The following is a 21,791-nucleotide window of genomic DNA, read 5'->3' as shown; positions in this document are numbered from 1 at the left end:
AGAAACAGGATGTGGACCCAGGAGAAGACTCAGCAACAGGATGTGGACCCAGGAGAAGACTCAGAAACAGGATGTGGACCCAGGAGAAGACTCAGCAACAGGATGTGGACCCAGGAGAAGACTCAGCAACAGGATGTGGACCCAGGAGAAGACTCAGAAACAGGATGTGGACCCAGGAGAAGACACACACACACAAGGAATTGAGCGTTAACAGGTGCAGGATCCAAAATTCATGACATCTGAGCAGGAGCTGCCTGAACAATCTGGTGATGAGAAGCCAGGAATACAAACTGCAGCCGAGGTGGTAGATGAGAAGCAGGTGTGCACGTGAACCTGCAGGGGAGGCCACGCCCATGCATCCTACACACACACACACACACACACACACACAGGGAGTAGACAGACCAGGGAAAACACTGCACGATGCTTCATTGTTCCCCTGTTTGATATGTGATATGAGAGACGAGGAAAGAATCGCTGCTTTAAGACCAGGTCTCCTTTTATTTCATCTTTTGTCGGACGCTCATGCGTTTAACTTGATTCATGAAAACAGGCTGAGCGACAGAGATCAATACAAACCTGGATTCAGTGATTCACCGTCTGCTTTCTGCAAACTTCCAAACGATGTCATTTTATTTTGACCGTGTCGTCGCAGTGGAAAATCCATCAGTGGTTGTTTTCTGATATATATTTGTCTTCACTTACTTTAAAGCCACAATATATTTAATTTTAAAGGGAGAAAATCTGCTGTGGATGTTTTTACTGAGAAGCTGCAGGTTTGCTTTGATCGGAGGCTTTTAGCAGCTCTGAGGAGGAAAAGGACGTGAACAAGGTCGTTATCCAGATTCTTTAAACACACATTTTCTCACATTGCAGGAACCAGAGGCCTCGTCCAGTCAGAGTGTCGGAGACAGACGTCGAGGAGGTGAGTGTGGACGGACAGGCCCAGGAGACGATTAGGACCAGCGAGTGTCAAAGGTCGAATCGACAGTGAGAACGGAGAGACGAGGGGAAGAGGTGAAGACGAGTGAGAGGACGGAGGGAAGGGTTGACATCAAAGGGAAACATAAAAAGAAAAAGAAACCGCTTTATTACTCGCATTTCTGCCAGATACTTTATGCTAGGTATTTTTCTTTTTTATCCTTTGTGTTATTTTATTGTGCATAATCGTGACTCGGCCACGGCAAAGTAATGACGGGTGTGCAAATGAGGACTGGTGGAGTGAAGAAACTCCAAGATTTCTGAATATCTCTGAATATTGAATGGGGAAGAAGCAGCGAGGAGTCGTATTAAAAAAAGTATTTTCATGGTAAGTATTGAAAATACGTTTGATGATCAATAAATTGTGCAGCTGAGTGAGAGCAGAGTGCAGAAAATCTTCTTTTCTCCAAACGCACCTGAGACACTTGTATGTGTGAATTTCTCCACTGAATAAATTAAGGAGCAGGAAATTGTTTCAGGGATAATATTTTTTAAAAAAGCACTCAAACCAACACTGTGGAGCAAGCATGAAAAATGTTCATTACATATTTAAAGTCAGCCGCAGTTTCTGTCATTTTCTGATAGATAAATAAAAACTGTGGCATTTTCAAGTGCGGATTTTCCCCAAAAAATATCTACTGAGCTTTTACAGCTTTAAAATCAGCAACACAGGTGCTTTGACGAGTGGGTTCACAAAGACAGTGAGTTTGACTCAAATCTGAAAATGGTCACACTTCACCGGCTAATTACTGCGGTGGAAAACCTTTAGTAAAACTAATGTGCTATGACAACTGGCAAATTATAACTCTTTTCAAACTAAATCGGCCGTTTGCACAGCTGCCATTTTGACTTGTTGTGGCGGTAAAAGCTCGGGTGTGCGTCTAATAACAAGCTCAGATCCCTCCGAGCACCAAGTCCCTGGAAGTGACGCCGACGTGAAATGCAATTATTTTTACCTACTGTCCACCCGGTCGACCGAGTCCTGTCTTCAAGTCGCTCGTTTCATCTTCGTCCTGCACGGAAATTCGACTGTGAGTGAATCAGGAGCAGAAAAGAAACATATTTATTTGTTATTTCTCGGTCTCAAATAATCTTTAACTTTGATACATGAATACAGATTTTTCACAGACATCATCTGTGGCTCTGTTTCGTTTCGGTCGATGTTTTTAAATTCATCACTGATTTGAGACAGAGGGCTTCACTGCAACATCCAACTGAACCATGTCAGTGAGTCATGCAGAGAACAAGGACCTGAGCAGAGGAGGATATTAGTGGAATGAAGCCATCGTTACTGAAAATGTGTTTTTAATGAATCGCGTGTCGCTCAGGAAGGTCTGTTACGCTCCCTCTGCCAAGGAGGTGAGCTCATGTTTGTTTGTGTGATGAACTTGGTGTGAGGAAGTGGTGTCGGTCACAGGAAACACGTTGGATTTTTTCTGTTTCCACTTGTTTTTCAACCTTTTTTCACAGATTTCCCCAGAGAATAATTCATGAATCTTGACAAAAAGAAATAATTTGGTGCAGCTCAATTGAATTTCCTCTGAAGATTTAAATAATCAAGCGTTTAAAGTCCGTGATATATTTAATTTACTCTCTAGAGAAACCAGTAAATGTTCTTATTTAATCCCTTTTCCAAATAACTAATAAAACTTTTCATACTGACACACATGAGGTGTGACGAGTTCAATTGTGATGTTTAACTCACGTAACTGTAATATTCATTCTGTCTGTTTCTCAATTCATTGGTTCATGTCCAATCCATCAATTTATATCATCACACTGTATATATTCTATTTTTTTACACTGTATATATTAGTTTTTGTATTTTTTTACATTTCCTTTAAATTCTAATTATAAGTTTTGCCAGCTATACCTTACTGATGCCCTCGTGCTGCCTTTACATTGCAGAAATCCCTGAAAGACTAATCTTATTTTATCTTATATTGCAATTTATATCTATTCCAGTGACTTCTACCACAACAAGGATTATATTCATACTTCAACACACAGCTGATGAGACACTGAGGAGCTGCAAAGGAAAGTCTGGTCCTGTTTTCAAAGTTCTGCGCCTTAAGTGAAGGAGCCTTTGAAAACGGGAAACAGCCCAGTCAGCTTATTATCGTGTTTTCAGCGAAGACACACAGACTAGGGAGGTTCCAGCAGCTGAATTGGGACAGAGTCGGTCTCATCTGTCCTCCCTGTTGTCCCCGTCCCCGTCACCTGCATCTGATATTCTCACAGTCATCTTTCACCGTCTTCCTCCTTTTCTTTGTTCTTTGTTTCTATCGCCTCGGTTTTCCCCCAATTTCTTTCCTCCGCTCGATCCTCAGTCCCCTTTGTCTTCTCGTCACCATCCTGTCATCCGTTTCTTCCACTTCCTCTTCTTACCATCCTCACCCTCCTCCCCTGCCTGCCCGTCACACACACACACACACACACACACACACACACACACACACACACACACACACACACACACACACACACACCAGACATCCACATTAACTCCCCAGACTTCTCAGCCTACATCCTGACAGTAAATAGAATATGACTCACTTGGATATCAATCCTCCTCCGTGAGCACGCAGCTGCTCTCGTCTATACAATTATACTGTTGAAAGCCTTCACGCTGACAAATTGCTTAAGGAGCAGAGAGGAAAAGAAGGAAATCCAATTAAGTGAAATGTGAGAGAGGGAGGAGAAAAGGTGAGACGCACATTTTCGAAACACAGACATCAACAACATCCCAGTGTTTTCCAATAATTGTCAGTTTGTTTGTTCGGTGAACTCTTGGAGAACAGAACAGATGCCGGGAAAAACGTGTCACGGCAAGAAGTCGCTGCTGATATTAGACGCCTATAAATACACATCATGCACAACCCTGATCGCTGGTATGCATTATATTGACTGAACAACAACAACAACGACATGCAGCATATTGGCATCTAATCAGATTCCACTCAACGTCCTGAGAAAATCACAAAAATCACTTGCTCCTCAGGAGTTCCTCGTCCCAATCTCTGGTTTCAGGTCTTCAACACAGCTCCTGTTCATAGATGCCACTTTCAACAACATTTATGGACATTTAAACTTTGCCTTGAACTATAAAAGTGCATTTTCGTGGTTTACTTTCTGTTTTTTTACTCAAGAAAACCTTCAAGCTCTTGATTCATTGAGCTGGTTCAGTGTTTCTTTAGAGTTTGTTCTGACATTACTCTCACAGACGGGGTTCAAATCAAACACAACACTGTATATAATCATTGAACAGGGGCTGTTGATAAGAAAGACAGCAGGTCTCTGCAGCGGGGCCGAGAAAAAAACCACACCTCCAGCTAGAAGAGTTTCTCTCACCTGACCTCCCAGCAGCCGTTCTCTCACTATTCTTTTCTTTTACTCCCACAGCTCCACAATCAGCAGCTTGCAGAAGTCGACCACCAGCAGCTTCACAGTGTGATGTCTCCATCTCTGCCTCAGTCTCTTAATGGCCCAGTTCCAGGGTCCGTCCGTAACGTTTCACCGAGTCTGGCTCAGACTCCCTGTTCGTCCACGAGGCCTCGGGGCAGCATCACTGAACTCGACATGCCCGAGGATAAACAGGCACGGAGCCCCTCGTACGTTCTCTGTAAATCTGCCAATTCTGCACACGTAGGAAGCGCTGTCTGGTTTTTAATGTTTGGACGTCAGCAGCAATGGTCCAACAACATTATTAATACTGGTGCAGTGTCCGTTCTGAACCTGTCTGTCTGTCTGTGATGTTGTGACCTGGTTTGATGCCCTGCAGCTACTTTCAGAATTACTCCTTTTCATTAGTGAGTCCTCCTCAAACACTTCTACAAGATACTGTCGCTTTTTGAATTGTTTGTGTGCAGAGCTTTTTATAAAGAGTCTCACTTTGCGTTCATCCTACCTGGTTTGTCTGCAGTGAAGCCACAATCAAGCAGATTCAGTTTTGTGTTTTGTGTAAAATGATATTGTAAATTAGAATGATTAAATAACAAAGCATTGCAGCAACAAAACGACAGTCGTGCTCTTACTTTATAGTGAAAAGATATTTCAAAGCAAGAGGGACATGATGGGTCCCGATGAGCAGCAGTGAGATAAAACACTAGGATCTAAAAACTAAGCAGAATCAGCAAAAAAAACCAAACAATTAAATGAAACAATAAAACAAAAGAATCTGCCACTAAACCAGGATAATGTTTCAGTTAGTTTTACAAACAATAATACGACAGGAAGCTGAGTCGATCCGTGGGGGGGGGGTGAAGTGAGATCAGTGAAAAACTAAAACTCTGAGAGCTTGTTTTTCATTCAGCCGTTTGCTTAATAGAGGAGAGTGCAAACCGCTGCTCGTAAATTTTATGCAAACTGGCAATAAAACCACACAGATTTCAGTCCAATATTTTACGATGTGCTTTGTTTTTTTTTTCCTTTAACTGCCAACCTCACAAATGAAAAATAATATTACTTTATGACAAATGCACATTTCCTGCACTGTCCTCTTTGGACTGATGCGTTTCACCAGATTGCCGACGCCACTGCCAAGTGCCTTTAATCCGTCTGTGATTATTCATGGCTCCGGATAAACGTCCACGTTGAATGAGTCACAGAACAGGAAGTCTGCAGCGCGCCGCCGAGCTTAAATTTGGATTTTTGTAGGATGTAACAGTTTATCCCAAAGGTAACAGCTACTGTCATAATCTTGCTGCCAGGAGTAACCTTCAGACATCTGCGCCTCCCTTTCAATGATGGAGGAAGAAGGAGGGATAAACAGTGAGTGCATCGTCGGGGGCCTTAAATCTCACAGAGCACAAAACAAATGGTGGAACAGGAACTAACTCAGGCTGATGTATTCTATCGACTGAATCTCTATCCTGCTTTCTTCTACATGTGTATCATGGAGGGTTTCCTGTGCGTCGCCGTCCTGACCCAAACCCTCAGACTTTAATAAAAGGCCACAAGTTAATTCCTGAATCCGTCGGCAGTCAGAAGCATAATGTAGCTTTTTAAATACTGAGGACTAATCTTTTAAGAAGGATTACCTTGTGTGTGATAGTGACCCCTTGTGAGGCTGAACGGCTCTGTGATACGTGATGCTCGGGGCTGCAGCTCAGGCAGACACGCACACACACACACACACACACACACACACACACGGCACATGCTTTCACACAAGGACACTTTGAGCCGTTGTCTCCTGATCTGAATACTGAATGAATGGCAGTCTATTGTTTGAGAATTTGTAAATCCAGTCCACAACATGAACTTTATGTGAAGCCGAACGATATGAAAGTGAAGCCAAATCTTGATCGCCCCCTGGTGGCTGGCTGCATACAGGTTATAAACCCTTCCTCATCCATGCTAATGGATGGGACACGGACCAAACGTATGTCAAACACGTGAAATACATCTTTCTCAAAAGGTCATTTTAGGTAGTTCTTATCAAACGGGTGCATGTTCAAGTCTTCATGTTTCTGATAAGTGTGGTTATTCGAAATCTGATGCTATAAAAATATGATAAAACATAATGACTGACAGCTGAAACTGACCTGTGATTGGATGAGAACTAATAGACCCCGATAGTGCAGCTCTACCATGGCCGACCAATGCGTCCTCAGGATTCATCTCGCTTTGGTTATTAACCTTTAAAAGAGGTAAAGGTGTCAGCAAGAAACGAGACGTCCAATGCTTCAACTCGACTGTACAGCTAAACCACGGGGCATTACAACGTTCTGGTCTTGTTCGACTGCAGCTCAATCCCAGAAATCCTCTGTAGACCAGATTGGTTTCGGCCTCTGTGTCGACCACATCCTCAGGTGCTGTCCCCTAAACGTGTTAAAAGCACAAGATGACGCCACCCGTGAACAGGAGGATGCGTGTCATCCATCTTTATTTACAGTCTCAGGTCCATTGTTCAGATGTTTTCTCTCTGACCTGAAGGCAACATTTTCTGTTACGTTGTCACCAGAAATCTACTTCTGTTACCATGTTCTTCTCTTTTGTATCTGCTGTTTCGTTTCCATAGTTTCTGTCTCGTGCTTTCACCTGCTGCAGATATGAAATGGCTGCGTGCTGATGGTCCATCTTCATCAGGAGGCATTAAGTTAATTAGGGAACATTTATTCAGAGCAGTGACACGACTGCTCCTTGTTTGTTTCTCTCTGAGATTGTTTAGCGCTGGCGTTTGTTTTCTGTTTCTTTTGGCCGTGTCTGGTTGGAGTGAGATTCTCTGGTGTTTTGTGAGCCATCTGCTTGAGTGCCTCAGTCTCTGGGTATTGCTGTTTCCATATAAAAAGCTTTATATTGGTTCATGTGGGGACAAGCGGGCTACACACTTTGATAGCTCTCGTCTGCGATATCTTCCCCACTCTGCTGTACAGGCCACGTTTATCTAAGAGCGTGGAGAAGTCCTGGAAGCTTTTTGGTCTTTAACACTTGTATATAGTTCTGATATTGCATTTAAGGATGAAAGCAATCTTTCCTCAAACTAAACCACAGGTCTGAGCCAAGCTTCATGTCGCCACTGTTTCCATTTGATCTGGTGAGTTTTGGTTTCACATTGTAATTCAGGGAGCTCACTCGAGACATTGTTTTCTTCTGTTGAGCACATGGGCAGTCACTTACATGCTAGTTGTGTGCACATAATCTAATGTGCACCTTCCCACATTCCCACACACACACACACACACACACACACACACACACACACACACACACACACACACACACACTCCTGGAGCTGTAGATAAGACAGAGTGGTGTGATCTGTTGGACACCATTAAATCGACGTCTTATCACAAAACTCTTGTAGGTGACATCCTGTGGTCTCTACACTTTTTCTCTCTGCAATGTCTGATGTGCCTGTGCTCAGCCAAAGTCGCTTTCTTCAATGAAGAAACCGAGGAGGACGTCTCTCCCTTGACGGAGGAACATGGATCAGAGTGCCTGCAGTCTCCTGTTTTCAACTCACTGTCAAATAGGATTTGAGAAGTTGGGATGGTGTTGGTGTTGGCAGCTCTCTGGATTCCAGTTTGCACCTCAAATCCTCCAGGAAACGCTTCACTGGAGCACGGTTGAACCTCTGCAACAATTTTACTTTGCAAGTGCAGAAGTGAATAGAAATGAAGAAATAAAGTGAACGTAAAAGGCCCATGAAGCAGTAACAGCCACAGCTCCATGTGGCAGACTATTGGTCCTGACACTGTAACACAACGTGGTGTCCTGATAACAGACGAGATGAACGGCTCCATGTGCAGCTGAGGACATTATTCCCTGTGTCAGGACAAGTTGGAGGACATTACCGTGATTACGGCACGGTTACAGTTTCCAAAAGGAAAAACAAAGCTGACTGCTGAATCGTTTTCAGTGTGTTTGTCGTCATGATTCTGTCCATTATCAGTGAGAGGCTTTCATCCGCTAACACACATTCACTCCGCTGTATTGTTGCTATGGTTACCTGCAGTTTAACTTACATTATGCACAGATGTGTTTCTCCATGTGACTCCCAGGAGTGTTCCAAGGGACTTTGGGGCCCGAGGCCAAGGGAACCTGGGGAGCCAGTCAAACCAAACCTAATGTGCCCCCTGCCCCCCATCATCCCACAGCGCTGGGCCCCAGGGCAATATCCTGCTTTGCCTCCCCTGTCGCGGCGCCCCCTGGCCACATGGTACAGACAGTACACAGAGCTGTCGAGTGGCTGGAATTCAGCTCCTCAAACAAGCAGGAGGAAAATCAGTTCAGCTGGTTTAAAGTCTGTGTTTGTTCACAACTGGTTGAATTTGTCCACAAACTGTTTTTAAATACGCTGATAAAAAGCAGTTAGATTCCCACTCATCCTATGAAACTAGATCAAGGTGCTTTAAACTTCTCCTCAGGGACAAATAGAGTTAAACGTGATACATGAAACTCACAGAGATATACATCAAACCTTAACGTTTAAAACATAACCAGCACCCACTCCTCATTATATATATGACACTGATCAACAGCTGAGTTCCTGTGAGTGTTTAACATGCAGTCTGACGGCGTGAGAGACAAAACATGTTCCTGCATCACTGAGTCTCCTGCATCCGAGCTGACAGTGAGACCGAGGACTCACATACAGAGTTTGTGTTAACGCTCGAGTTTGTGTTACCGCTCGACAGTGGTGCTGGCACCATCGTCGTAGCGACAACAGTCCCAGTCCCAGCATTTGTGCTAAATTCCACAACCATATGAACACCCCAGGTTCACCAGCTGCCTCATCCCTGCAGGATTATTCTAACATGTGGTGTCAGACTGGACCTGTGTTTGCATTTACCGGATTTTATTGGCTGGCACCTGGGCTTGAGAATTGTTTGAACACAATTTGATTGGCTGGAAGTTGAGCAAACCGCACGCAGCACGAACCACCCTGCGGTTTGGCAACGCGTGACGTCGCCAGATTCAAAGTGAGCGAGCAGCGTTTCTATTGGAGCCTCCGACTAGTGAGTTAATGGACACTTCACAACACCATTATAATGTCCCGCTTCCCAACAGAGCTGCAGCAGTAGAATCGTGGTGAAATATATAAATATCTACTACTGGACAACGTGAACTGAAAGTGAACATTAAATTGAATATTAAAACTCCATAAAATCTGTTTTAGAAGTAGCGCGCAGCTCCCAGGAGCAGATTGTAAAACAGAAACAACGTAAACATGAACAGCAGCCGCGGCGTTTGGCCTTCGTGAGCACACCATCTCCGTCTCACTCCCATCAACACGGCATATTATGTGGCTGGCCACTAATTAGACGCCGTTAGTACACTCATTCGTCACCATCAGAGCTGTGTGTGTGTGTGTGTGTGTGTGTGTGTGTGTGTGTGTGTGTGTGTGTGTGTGTGTGTGTGTGTGTGTGACTGTGTTCACATACACGGACAAAAGCAAGATGAGGGTTAATGACCCCTGTTGGTGCACAGCTCATTTGTATCAGCATGCTTTACAGACTGCTCTCCTACAGTAAATGTACACACACAGACACACACACTCTTATTCGACCTGTGAGACATTATTATTCAAAGGCTGGAACAAGAATAAAACCTGGTGTCAGGTAGCTTACGCAATGTCTTCAGCTGAGAGGCAGCAGAGCAGAGTCAGCAGCTCAAGGCCGAGGCTGAATGCGACTGCGAGGCTGCGTTTGAAGCCCCAACACGGAGAGGACAGCGGGGTGACAGGGGGGGGGGCAGCTGAGAGAGCGGAGGCAGAAAGCTGTGATCCAACCAAACGCTGAGCGGGAAGATTGGACGTGGCCGAGGACTGAAAAGTGTCAACCGCTCTGGGGCAAGAAGATTAGAGGACTGCCTCTCCTCCAGATATCTCATCATGAAGTCCAATTAGTGTTCCCACTCTGATGAAGTGGTCGGCATCGGAGGGCGCGGGGAAAAAAAAATCGGGTGTCAGAATTGATGTCGTAACCAATTGGGCGAGTGCGGCTTTCATTTTCATTTGAGGGTCCAATGGGCTTGTAACTTAAAAAGTCACCACTTGTAATCCCCGGCCGCGGCTGCAGAACTCAGGGCAGAAGTGAATGAGTAATGATCTCCGCTCCCTTTAGAAACTACTGCCAAGCTGCGCCGAGAGAAGTGTTAACATTAACCACTGCAGTCGAGCAGCTCGGCCACAAGATGGACAGAGCGGCTGCTGCTGCGGGGGAGTGACTGCCGGTACCTGCTGAAGCTGCAGGCTCCAGCGATTAAAGATTGATGCCCTGAAAAGCTTTTCCTCTGCAGACAGGTTTCACTTCATGGATCATTTGTTCAAACATTTACAAATGACCCCGTCGTGTTTACGTTTTTCCTGATGAGTCACCTTCCTGTTAGCATGTAGATTAACAGCTGTACACACATTAACCTGGATTCTCTCATTTGGGATGTGAAGAGGATGAAATTACGGCCTTTCATCATGCACGTCTTTATATTCTGTTCGGATGCTTTGATCTAAACTTACATCAGCGATGTGTTTCGCCCTCCAGGACTCAAGGTGGATGTAGTGTTTCACACCATAAGATCGCGGATAAGGTAATAAAGTTTTATTCACATTACACAGCAAACGGCAATGAATAACCGTAATGATCCATCACTGACTAATACAAACAGCCGACCTGCTGCCTCTCCTTCGTGTTGTTTGAATTATAGACGAGCAAAGTCACAGGTAAAGAAGATAAGGTGCAATTAAAAAGGCAACGGAAACAAAACGTCCCTTTACCTTGAATAAAATTGGGGATTTCTCTGGATAAGGTAAGTACACACGTTAACACAGGTCTGTTTTTCGACATTTTAATGAGGAGTTGTTACCAAAACATATCTTTAATTGATAATTCCCTTGCTAATGGTACAGTTGAGGATTATATCGTTGGTCTTTCGGGCGTTTGATCGGCGATTTGGACACAACTGACCTGGAGATATTTTATTTATTTATCCTATTTCACAGTTTTCTTAGTATAAACTTCTACTGTAAGTCTATATATGTTTTACTTTATAGCAAAACTAATGACTGTGTTTTACAAATCAGGTATCTACAGACTTCCTCTACACCAAAAAATCTTCGTACTTGTATGGTGACAATAAAAATCTGTTCAATCTTCAATCTCTTGAGTTTTTTTTTTAATAATCATCCAGTAAAACCATAAAATACAATTTTAAAAGTAGATTTCAAATATAAACTTTAACCCCAAATACCATTGTTCTCACTCAAACACATACAAGCTGTGTGCGGTCGACATGTAGAGCGAAGGTAGTCAAAGTATCGACGAGTTGAAAAAAGCAGCTCAATGAGAAATGCAAATAGATTTTTGCATTAATTCCAAGATGACAAGTGATCTCGCTGACGTATTGATTATTCAGTTAGTTCATAGTTACCACCGTATTGATCCCCTCAGCCACTGTACCTGCGAGCTGATCTCTATTCTGCAGATTTAATTAAAATTCTAATGGCTTCAGTGCATCATAGTGAGAGAGAAGAGGAGATCTGAATTACTGTGACAATTAAAATCACAAGGAAACGGGCTTGAAAGGGAACAAAGGGCCATGTTTCTCAGATATAATGAACGTAAAGATTGTTGTGGTCATCAGTGACTGATGGAAGAGGCTGCGATTAAAGGTATTTATTGGATTTACCACCTTCACCTAAAACCAGTAACAACTTTCGTTCTGAGAGAGGATCTGATCTTTTCATTCCGACTCATTTACTAAGTGAGTGTTGTTAATCCTCCGGTCGTCCTTCACCCAGCGCACTGCGGCACAATCCACCAACCTTTAGTTTCTACTGTTTTCACCTCTTTAGTCACATTTACTGCCAGCGAAGCTCAGCAGAACACACTTCATCCTCCGCGTCAGAGTGTGTGTGTGTGTGGCAGAGTGTCAGCATGTGTGTGTGTGTGTGTGTGTGTGTGTGTGTGTGTGTGTGTGTGTGTGTGTGTGTGTGTGGGTCGCTCACAGGAGAGGGAGAGATGGGGGTAATGGCCCTTGCTAATGCAGTACTTGTTTGTAACACTGTGTGTTATTCACCGCCCATGCTTGACTGCTGTCACTGCGCGCACACACACACACACACACACACACACACACACACACACACACACACACACACACACACGGTTTTCCGTCCACAAACCAACTTTCTACTCTTAGCTGATAAAAGTCCTTCCAACAGTAGAGATCATTTGATGACTAACAATAAAAGAATTGATCTGCATTAATAACATATAATCCCACATGAACCTGAAGTTGCTTAAAGGAACGTGAAGATAATCCCTGAAGTTTTTAGGATTCTGTCTCTGGGCATCGTGCATATCGATCACATTACATTGCAATTCAAATAGTTTATTTGTTGATATATTTGCAGGGGTTCATAAATTAGGCGAATGAAAATTGCTGTAAATGCATGTGCGTCATGAGGCTATTTCTTTGGTTCCTGGACAGATGTCATCCTAAAAATAAGTGTCTGTGCCAAGATGTTTCCCTGGAAAAACCAAAAAACATGTCACCCTCGTGGTGATGCCTGAGGGGCTCAGGATTCATCCCCAAGGGATCAGCTGTCTATACACAACTTCATGGCAGCAGGGATATTTAAATATTAAAAAAGATTGACTGGCATCCCTGTCATGCTGCTGTAGCCTGGCTAGAAAGTTTCCAGAGTTTATATCCATCCAAATCCCTCTTTTATTTGTTTTTTGCAACATTACAGTTTCTTGGTGGATGCATTTTGGAATGACTACATACACTTAACAAATCACATTTGTCCTGGACTGACCAGTAGACTTAATGTTGACGTAGAATCTGCGTCCGTAAGGTGAAGTGAATGTGGATCTGCCTGAAACCTGTAGTCTCTTGAATGACCTACAGAGGGCGACTCCACTGCCTGAAACCTGTAGTCTCTTGAATGACCTACAGAGGGCGACTCCACTGCCTGAAACCTGTAGTCTCTTGAATGACCTGCAGAGGGCGACTCCACTGGTTGTTTCCCTCAAAAGTGAAGGTCTCAATCTCTAGTTTCAAGTCATGGACAAGTCAGTCAGGCTCCACCCCTCACTCCTCCAAATATGGTTACTTCTGGTTTCAAAAAACCAAGATGGCGCTGGACAAAATGTCAAACTGGAGACTTGCTCATTTCTTCCTTGTCCAACTCGTCCTGATGTACCAACTCTGGTGATCCAATCAAAAGATCAATTAATGATATGCAGTACTCAATAAAAAATTATACTTCAAGTATAAATGTCGTGAGTTGACCGACTACAGAAGAACTTTGTGGTCAAATCTCTGACCAAAGTTTGAAGCATCGTTTTCAGGCTGTTCCCAAACTCTCATTGGAACTGGTGCAGGATGAGAAGTTAGAATATTTTCCAAAACCACTAATAACGAGTCAAATTAAAGGGGATTTTAATGCCTCCACACACTCGGGAGCTTTCAAGTTCAGCCCTGTCATTTATGTATTTAAGATTTTTAAAGGCCCCACAAAGGCTACGGCGCTGCCAGCGTGAACAGAAAGCGACGAGAAATAATTGAAATGTATCCAAGGGACCTTGAACACGGGGCTGTGGGCTGATGGTGATTTGTGAAGTTCAATCGCCAGCTGACATCACTCCCATATCACTCCAGGTAACATGTGACCTTCCAGCACTGATGACATTTCTCACGTGACCCAGACGGAGACAGACACTCGGGGGATGTTGCGGTGATGTTTTTCCGGCCTCTGGCTTTCTCTGCCAGATGAGGTCTGGCCCGATATGACGTTACAGAAACACACAGACGGACAGATTCCATTTGAAAGTTGATTTATACTCCACATATTATTTAACAGACTTTTAAATGCTGAAAACATGAATAAATAATGGTAATTAGCAGTTTTCTCTGTTGTTTGTATGTCAGTGTGACAAAGTGACAAAGATCTACATTGTTAGCAGCAGAATCATAAGCGTCTGAAAGCATCGGTCCTGGAATCGTATTCGCAAATAGGATATTAGTAATAAAGTTATATCATTGATATGAAAATATCTAAAAATGTAAATGTATTTAAGACAAACCTAATGTTTTAAAATAAAGTTTGCCCAGTGCAGTTGGCTGGAATAATAAAAAAAGGACCTGCCATTGTTGTCAAATGTTAATCCCTGAGTTCAGTCTGCCTCCACAATCTGTCAGCCTCTGAAGAGGTAACCATGGAGACAGTGGAGAGAAGGGGACGGCGGTGTGAGGATGGCGGGGGTCCGGGCGGCGACACTAAGCAGAACTTGGTAATTGGCCGAATATGAGAAGGCAGAGGTGACTGTGGCTCCACGGAAAGTTCACAGCTCCGCCATTAGAGACAGGACACACTCGCAAATTACTCCCCCAGCGAACCAGCCCTCGTTCTGAGGGGAAAACACACAACCGGTGGAGGAACACCTGCGATAACTAGCGCAAAACACTGCGAGGAGGAAATAGCTGCTCGTTCTTCTCTTGCAGAATCTCCCATAGCAGCTTAACTGGCGGGTTGTTGCAGATTGCTCGGGGGACCGATGCTGTCAGCCGGCAGGGACAGTGACACTGTGAGGAAGACAGAGCCCTCGGAAAGCGCTGACAGGTGGAGGAGGCAGGATTTATTTTCCAAAGCTACTGTAGCGAGGATGAGTGTCACTGTAGGCCAGAGATAAAAAAAAAAATAAGGACGTCTATCTTCTGCCTTTTCACTCCAGAACTTGCCTCCTGTGTCTCGGCGAGTCCCCGAGAATCAAGAATGGAGATTTGCCAGAAGGTTTAAACTCTTCGTAATCCCTGGGTTTATTCTGGATTGAATGTACAGACTGTAACAGATTCTCTTTCACTACTTATATTGTTTCAGCACAGGAAACTTCTCCTATGGTGGTGATACCCAGTAGTTTGATTCTGGATCAGTTCAAGAGCAGTGAAGCAAAAACAAATCATGAGTTACTGCAGAGTTAAATACATTTTCAGTGAGGTGGATTCTTTTTAATAAGAAATGATGAAATAGGAAAATGTTTACTGACGTTATAAAGTGAGAGGTAGAGTCATTTTCTCATCGACTTCTACAGAAACAACCAGTGGAGTACAAACATTTCCACAATGTCCATTTTCATAAACCTGCACAAACCAAACTGCCACCAAACAGATTCAGGTTCCCACAACATGAGTGATACCTCGACCGAACAAACACACACACAAACACACAAACACACACACTGTTTGACCTCATAATCACAAGTGTAGACAATCAACATAAGGAGGAGATTGCATTCTCCGTGGGAGCGTGGGCGTCGCCCTCTTCTGTTGATGGCACCACGGTTTCTGCCCATTGCAGCCGCGGCTTGAAAATGGCAAACAGAGGGGGGGGTTGTCTGATACACAGCCCGTTCAAAGGGAACCGTCGGCGGCTGCGAGCCCCTCGGGCCGCCGGCACATCTCATGACGAGATAATGAGAGTTTAACATCAAGGCTGTGATTAATTCACTATTAACATCAGAAGAGGGTTGTCACCGTCGCATGGAGAACGATGGTGTACTTGCGGGTGTGTGAACATTGATGGTGTGTTTGGATTTTCAGGTCTTTAAAAGGCATTAGATAACGCTCAGTTCATCCAAGGGCACTAATGCATGTTTGTACACATGGACGAGTGTGTTCACACAAGAGCACACGCACTGGAGAACAAGACGGACACAAATCTGAAAATGCTCTAATATACCTAGCACAGTTTAGGCTTCATTTGGTCTCTTTGTTGGTGCAGCAGTTCAGACGGTGCAGCGGAGAGCAGGGGTCAGGCTTTATGGATCCCAGATAATTGAAAACGATAAATATGGCCTTTCAAAGCAAAGAAAATAAACTCAGCCCTTCACTAGATTTAATGTTCAGCCGAGCGCGAGCGGCAACATTGGCACAGAGTCAATGGGAGTGATTGCACCTGAGTAGTGCGTGCGTGTGGATTCTCACACACACACACACACACACACACACACCAGTAACACCAGTAACACAATGTAAAAGTGACCCTCCAAGGGGTCATGTCTGTCTTTAGGGAGACATCCACCACAGCCTTGTTAGACACGACAGTTGTGAAGATTACTCGAGACCCTGAGGAGCAGTAGAGCAGCCCAGTCTATATCTATTCTTAAATCCCTGCTGTATATCATCGGCTATACAAATAGTTTTCATTACTTTTATAATGTTAACATAAAATGCAAAACCCCAGAAGGCCAAAAAAACAAACATATTTATAAGTGGTTTGCATATACATCAACAGAAAAGGGCCCGAACTAGAACGACACTGAGTAAAACGCATATGTGCAAAGGCCCGATGGTTCAAGGTTTAAATATCAAGCTGCACCACATTCACACACTCATAGATACCAGTCTTCTCTAAATGCCATGAATTAACAAAGAATAGGGGAGAAAACACAACCTGCTGAGGTAAAGAGGAAAGCTAATGGTAGAAATACCAAAGAAAAGAAAATCCACATACATGTTTGTCCAGATTCATATGAGGTTCCTGTGACAACTGAAATCTAATCAGTGCGTCTTTGAGTCCAAGTGACAACTCGGCAGATTTGAGTCATCACATTCAAGTGACCCCCCCCATAGAAAAATCGAATCAGTTAATCCCTGAGTGAACATTTGTGCCACATTTGAAAACAGATTCTCGAGGCGTTCTGGAGATAAAACTCATCAGGCCAGTCTTAAGTCCAAGTGAATGTTGTTTGGCAGATTTGAAACGATTCCCTCAAGGTTTCTCTGAGATGTGACTTGTCTTTTCACCTGTGGAACTCTGGAGATATCACGAATGGGATCGACAACCTGAAAACATAAAGCCTCCGGCCACTGGCTCCCGCCGGCGTGGACAGATAAGAAGTAAATAGTGGGATAAACCTTATGATTTATTTATTTGTCGTAGTTGAAAAGTGAATGTGCCATTGAATCTCCATGGAGCCGTCCAGCTGCCGAACAAGACCCCAAACATGAAACCACCTTCCTGTCAGAGCGTTGATTAAAGCACTAGACAGTGTAAGTTGCTTTGTCTCTGCAGTATATGCTTGAAAATTATAATTGGTTTAAACATCCGCTGCCAAACTGGAGAGTTCATCTGTCTGAAAGTTTTTGGCAGGTCCCGATGTGACAAGAGACAGAGACACAGAGTAGGAACGACCGGTGAGGCTGTGGGCTGCAGCCGGACTGGAGCTCACACTGAACTGACAGACTCTCTGTGAAGAAGTGAACACGATTTCAGGCCAAATGCACTCGGACAACACAATCAAGCATCCGTCTCTGTTACGACAAACAACAGGAGAGAAGGATGGAGACACACAAGCTTCTTAACCACTTACAGCTTCAGGTAATGAAAGAGAGTCTATCAAGGAGGGTAAACATATATTTCCACATCGTGATGAAGTCTATACAGAGTTTGCATTGTGTGTGTTTTACATGTCCAGAATGAGGCATTGCACAAATATCCACATCTGTTTTTAGATATGAATTATGAAACTTGTCTGCACAAGGGGGTCTGGACTTTCTCTGGAGGTTTCCTTTTACACATGAACAACGCAGCAGGAGATTCGCCTTCACAACGACAGTAAAATTCAGGAGAGGGGTCAGCGAACATGTAAAAGGCAGGAACTTGTAAATTCTGCTGCAGAGATCAGATCAACAGTTTTTTGCGTGTTTGAAATATCGTCAAAACGTTGGCTCACGGTGAATCCTCCAGACAATCTTTCTCTATTTTCTCACATTAGCTCATTCAGACACTATCCAGTCTTTTCTAGGAGCCAGGCCGAAGAAACTGGCTTGTTCACTTGTGTTCTCACAAACAGCCTCTGCAGAAAACTTCAGGAGATTATCTGAAAGCAGCTTAAGTGTAAAGTAAAAGTTTAATATGTTTAAACATACAATCACTGTCCCATGAGCATTCATGTGAAACACAATCTGTGTCTCTGTACCTCAAAGGGTTGATGTTAATGGCGGCCAGAAAAGAATCATCAAGAGAGTTTTCCCTTTGGATACCGGACATAAACAAGGGGGATCCTTTAGGCAAGCCCAGAGGTCGGGGGTGATCTGGAGGGACTACATCTCCCAGATGGCCTGAGAACACCCCCCTCAGTCCTGCATCTGGAGGAGGCTGCAGGAGAAGCACACATCTGGGATCTGCTCACCAAACTGCGACTGTGAACCAAAAACTGCAAAAACCAAACAGATGGATGGGATAAAACACAAAGAAGCTTTTTCTTTTTTTGTTGTTTTTTAAAGGATTCAGAACAAATCCTTGTTGAAATAACTTTTCCCAAAACCCAGTTGGCTTCAGCTTCTGAGGGAACGTCGCTTCCAGCAGGAACTTCAGAGTGTAAACAATCCCGTTGGCTTTGGAGTCTTAAATACAAAGTCTGATGGGACACATGAAATATCCTCGTGGAGCATGGCTGGGTAAAACATCTGGGTGTGCAGACTGTGGACTGTCATTAAACACAGAACATGAAGCTCACTTTCATTAAACTTTAAACACAACTTTTGGCACGATTTTCCAAAAAAACTACATTTCTAATGTTTGCAGTGAAACCAACAAGCACAACCAAGCATTTCATGATGTATCGACATCTATAAACAATGAATGATGCCCAAATCCATAGTAAAGGTCCAAAGGAATCCTCTGAATCTTGGTTCTCTGAACTCGTAACTGGAAGCTTGAGACTTCAGAAACAAGAAATCATACATTATATATTGATTGAACTCAGCGTGGCGCATGTTCAACAGTTTGAGATTTAACAGCAGCCGTTTCACTTTCATTTCAAAGAAGTTGTAATAGACTCATTTCTCATTATTTCTTACAGAATCTTGAAATGCTTCTTATCTCTAGAATCTGTACAACCTAAGCTCAATTGTTTACATAACTTAATAAACCATATTAAATTATAAAAGTGCTGTAATTGGCATCTAAACAATATAAAGTTTTACAAAATAAAATCACAATTTAGTGTTTTAAAGAAAGCTTGAGACTTGATAATGAAAGAATTGAAACTTGGGTCGAAAGAAATTCATAAAACAAACACACAAGCAATTCATCATCGCTGAGCACTAAAGTCTGACATTAACTTTCACCCATCAACCAAAAGGTTAGATCAGATATTAAAGCTTTTAACCTCTGTCAGACGTGACACTCGACATTTGTCATCATCACTGAGGAACCTGAATAACTGTGTTTACGTGAATGTGTCATTTAAAGGTTCCGTCAGTCGTCATCTTCTTCTTTTCTCTCTTAGCGAACATTAAGGTGAAGGTCAAACCCGATTCAACACCGACACTCTTTACTGTTTTCTTTTAACAATTTGAGTTTTTATTTTCGTGATATATGGAGCAGAAATCAAAAGAGATGCTAAAGTTGTTTTCTGGGTTATTGCAGGATTTATGAATTATATGAAATATGTATGCTCATATTATTTTGTAGCGTTTCCCAGAGCATGATGTAATGTAGAAGTAAAGGGCGCAAAAAAAAGAACAAGAAACTCAGAAATACAATAACGTCTTGCAGTGATTTACTTTTTCCCTGTGATGAAAGAAAACAACACAACATCGTAGACTAGCACGTCCTTTAAGGTGTAAGGTTGTCTGGGTCACAGTCAGCGTGAACCTGAATGCAACACGCATGTAGTGATTATGTGTCATCGCTGACATGCATCAAGAGGAGCTCTTTAGCAAAGTCTGGGATCCCAACAAGCAACTTTCATTAGACTTCATTCTTACGTAGACAATGCAGGTTTGTTTAATAGTGAGCAAGCGCTAATAGCCAAGAAGCTAAGACCTCGTTCAGGAGGAGAATCTGTGAGGGAGCCTCTGCAGAGCTGCTAGAACCAGAACAACCTCCGTCTGCTCGAATTCTGTAAACTGTCTGTAGGTTCGGAGGATTTCTCTATTCTGAGGAGTCACCATCACTACCATCTGACATCAGATGCCTACAGCCAAAGGGGAAGAGAATTAAAGTTTTTGTCTTTTTTGGATCTGTGAAAGTCAAGTGTCACTCATTCGGTCATTTCAAAGCTACCGCAGCATAGTCTCTGCTCCCCGTGTCTGTTTCTCCTCCTCCAGCCGTTTGTTTGTGCACCATTCAGCATCCCTCTCCTGCCCTGTCAGAGTAATTCCTCCCAGGAGCACGGGAAAGTCATCTGCACCAGGCCCGCAGGCACAGCCAGGCTGGCTGCCTCATAAATTTACCGCACACACTCTCATTGTTATGCATTGCTTTACCCAGGGGACGAGAGCGGTGCACGGTGTATAGTGAGCCGAGCCTGACAGCTTCTCACGTATGAGGAAATACTGCTCCTCTGAAGAAGTTTCCAGACGAGCAGTTTAAAACCCAGTCGTGAGCATCAGAGCTTTTAGTTGTGATTAGCTGTGCAACACGAGGGCATCTGCAGACATAGTTCAAAAGGAGTTGTTTAACATCGGCTGCATACACTCGCTTCTGTAAGTACACAAATATGAAATGAAGTTTGATCACATGTTTAAGGTGTCAGATGTGAGAGGAGTCAATGTTTTTTTTTAGCTTAATTTCCTGACTCTTCTAAAAAAAAGTATTGATCTCTGTTAGAAGTCTGAATATCTGAGTGAAGGTTTTGTGCATCATCTTCGAATACATGTTTTTTCTAAGTCTTAATGTACTCGACCTTCCCTGAGGCTGTGCTCTGATCTCAAGTCACTTAATGTAAGGAAGGGATGGTGAGTTGTTTGAAACAGTTTTTGTTGATATTCTCTCATCCATATTTATAAATGTGATTAAAAAATATAGAAATTTACTAACCCCAGCTCTACTGGTTGAATTCAGAAGTTCATTTTGGAGTCTGGGTTGATAAGAGGTTCCTTAAATCTTTCTTTTGTCTAAACTTGCCAAAAAGAAAATAGCAGACCTGTTTTATTGCATTGAAAGATCCACAAAATGTTTGATGATGCTTCACTAATGTAAAAATCTTTACGTGAAACTAAATAATTAAAACGTAATAAAAGTATTTTTACTCATCACAGAAAATGCAGTTGCCATTTTCATCCCTTCAGTTTTCCTTTGCAGTGAGACGTTGTTGCCTGGAGCCATGAAACCTGTTCATCATCTGTGATTGAGGAGACAGTTTACTTGTGTACAGGGAGCGTTTGATTTGATGCACTGGAGCAGCAACTGTCAGAATCTCACATGATCTGGTCTAATCAATTGTGACGGGGACAATCATGATCACAATTACCGCGGAAAATTAATTGTAACAGCCCCTGAAATTAGAGGATTTTAAACTGATTTGGCAAAAAAGGTGGGAGCTGATTACTGAGGCATGTGCTCTGCAACA

Source organism: Hippoglossus stenolepis, chromosome 12 (genome assembly GCF_022539355.2).
Source record: "Hippoglossus stenolepis isolate QCI-W04-F060 chromosome 12, HSTE1.2, whole genome shotgun sequence".
NCBI classification, from domain to species: domain Eukaryota; kingdom Metazoa; phylum Chordata; class Actinopteri; order Pleuronectiformes; family Pleuronectidae; genus Hippoglossus; species Hippoglossus stenolepis.
Note: the sequence above shows the minus strand (reverse complement) of the source record.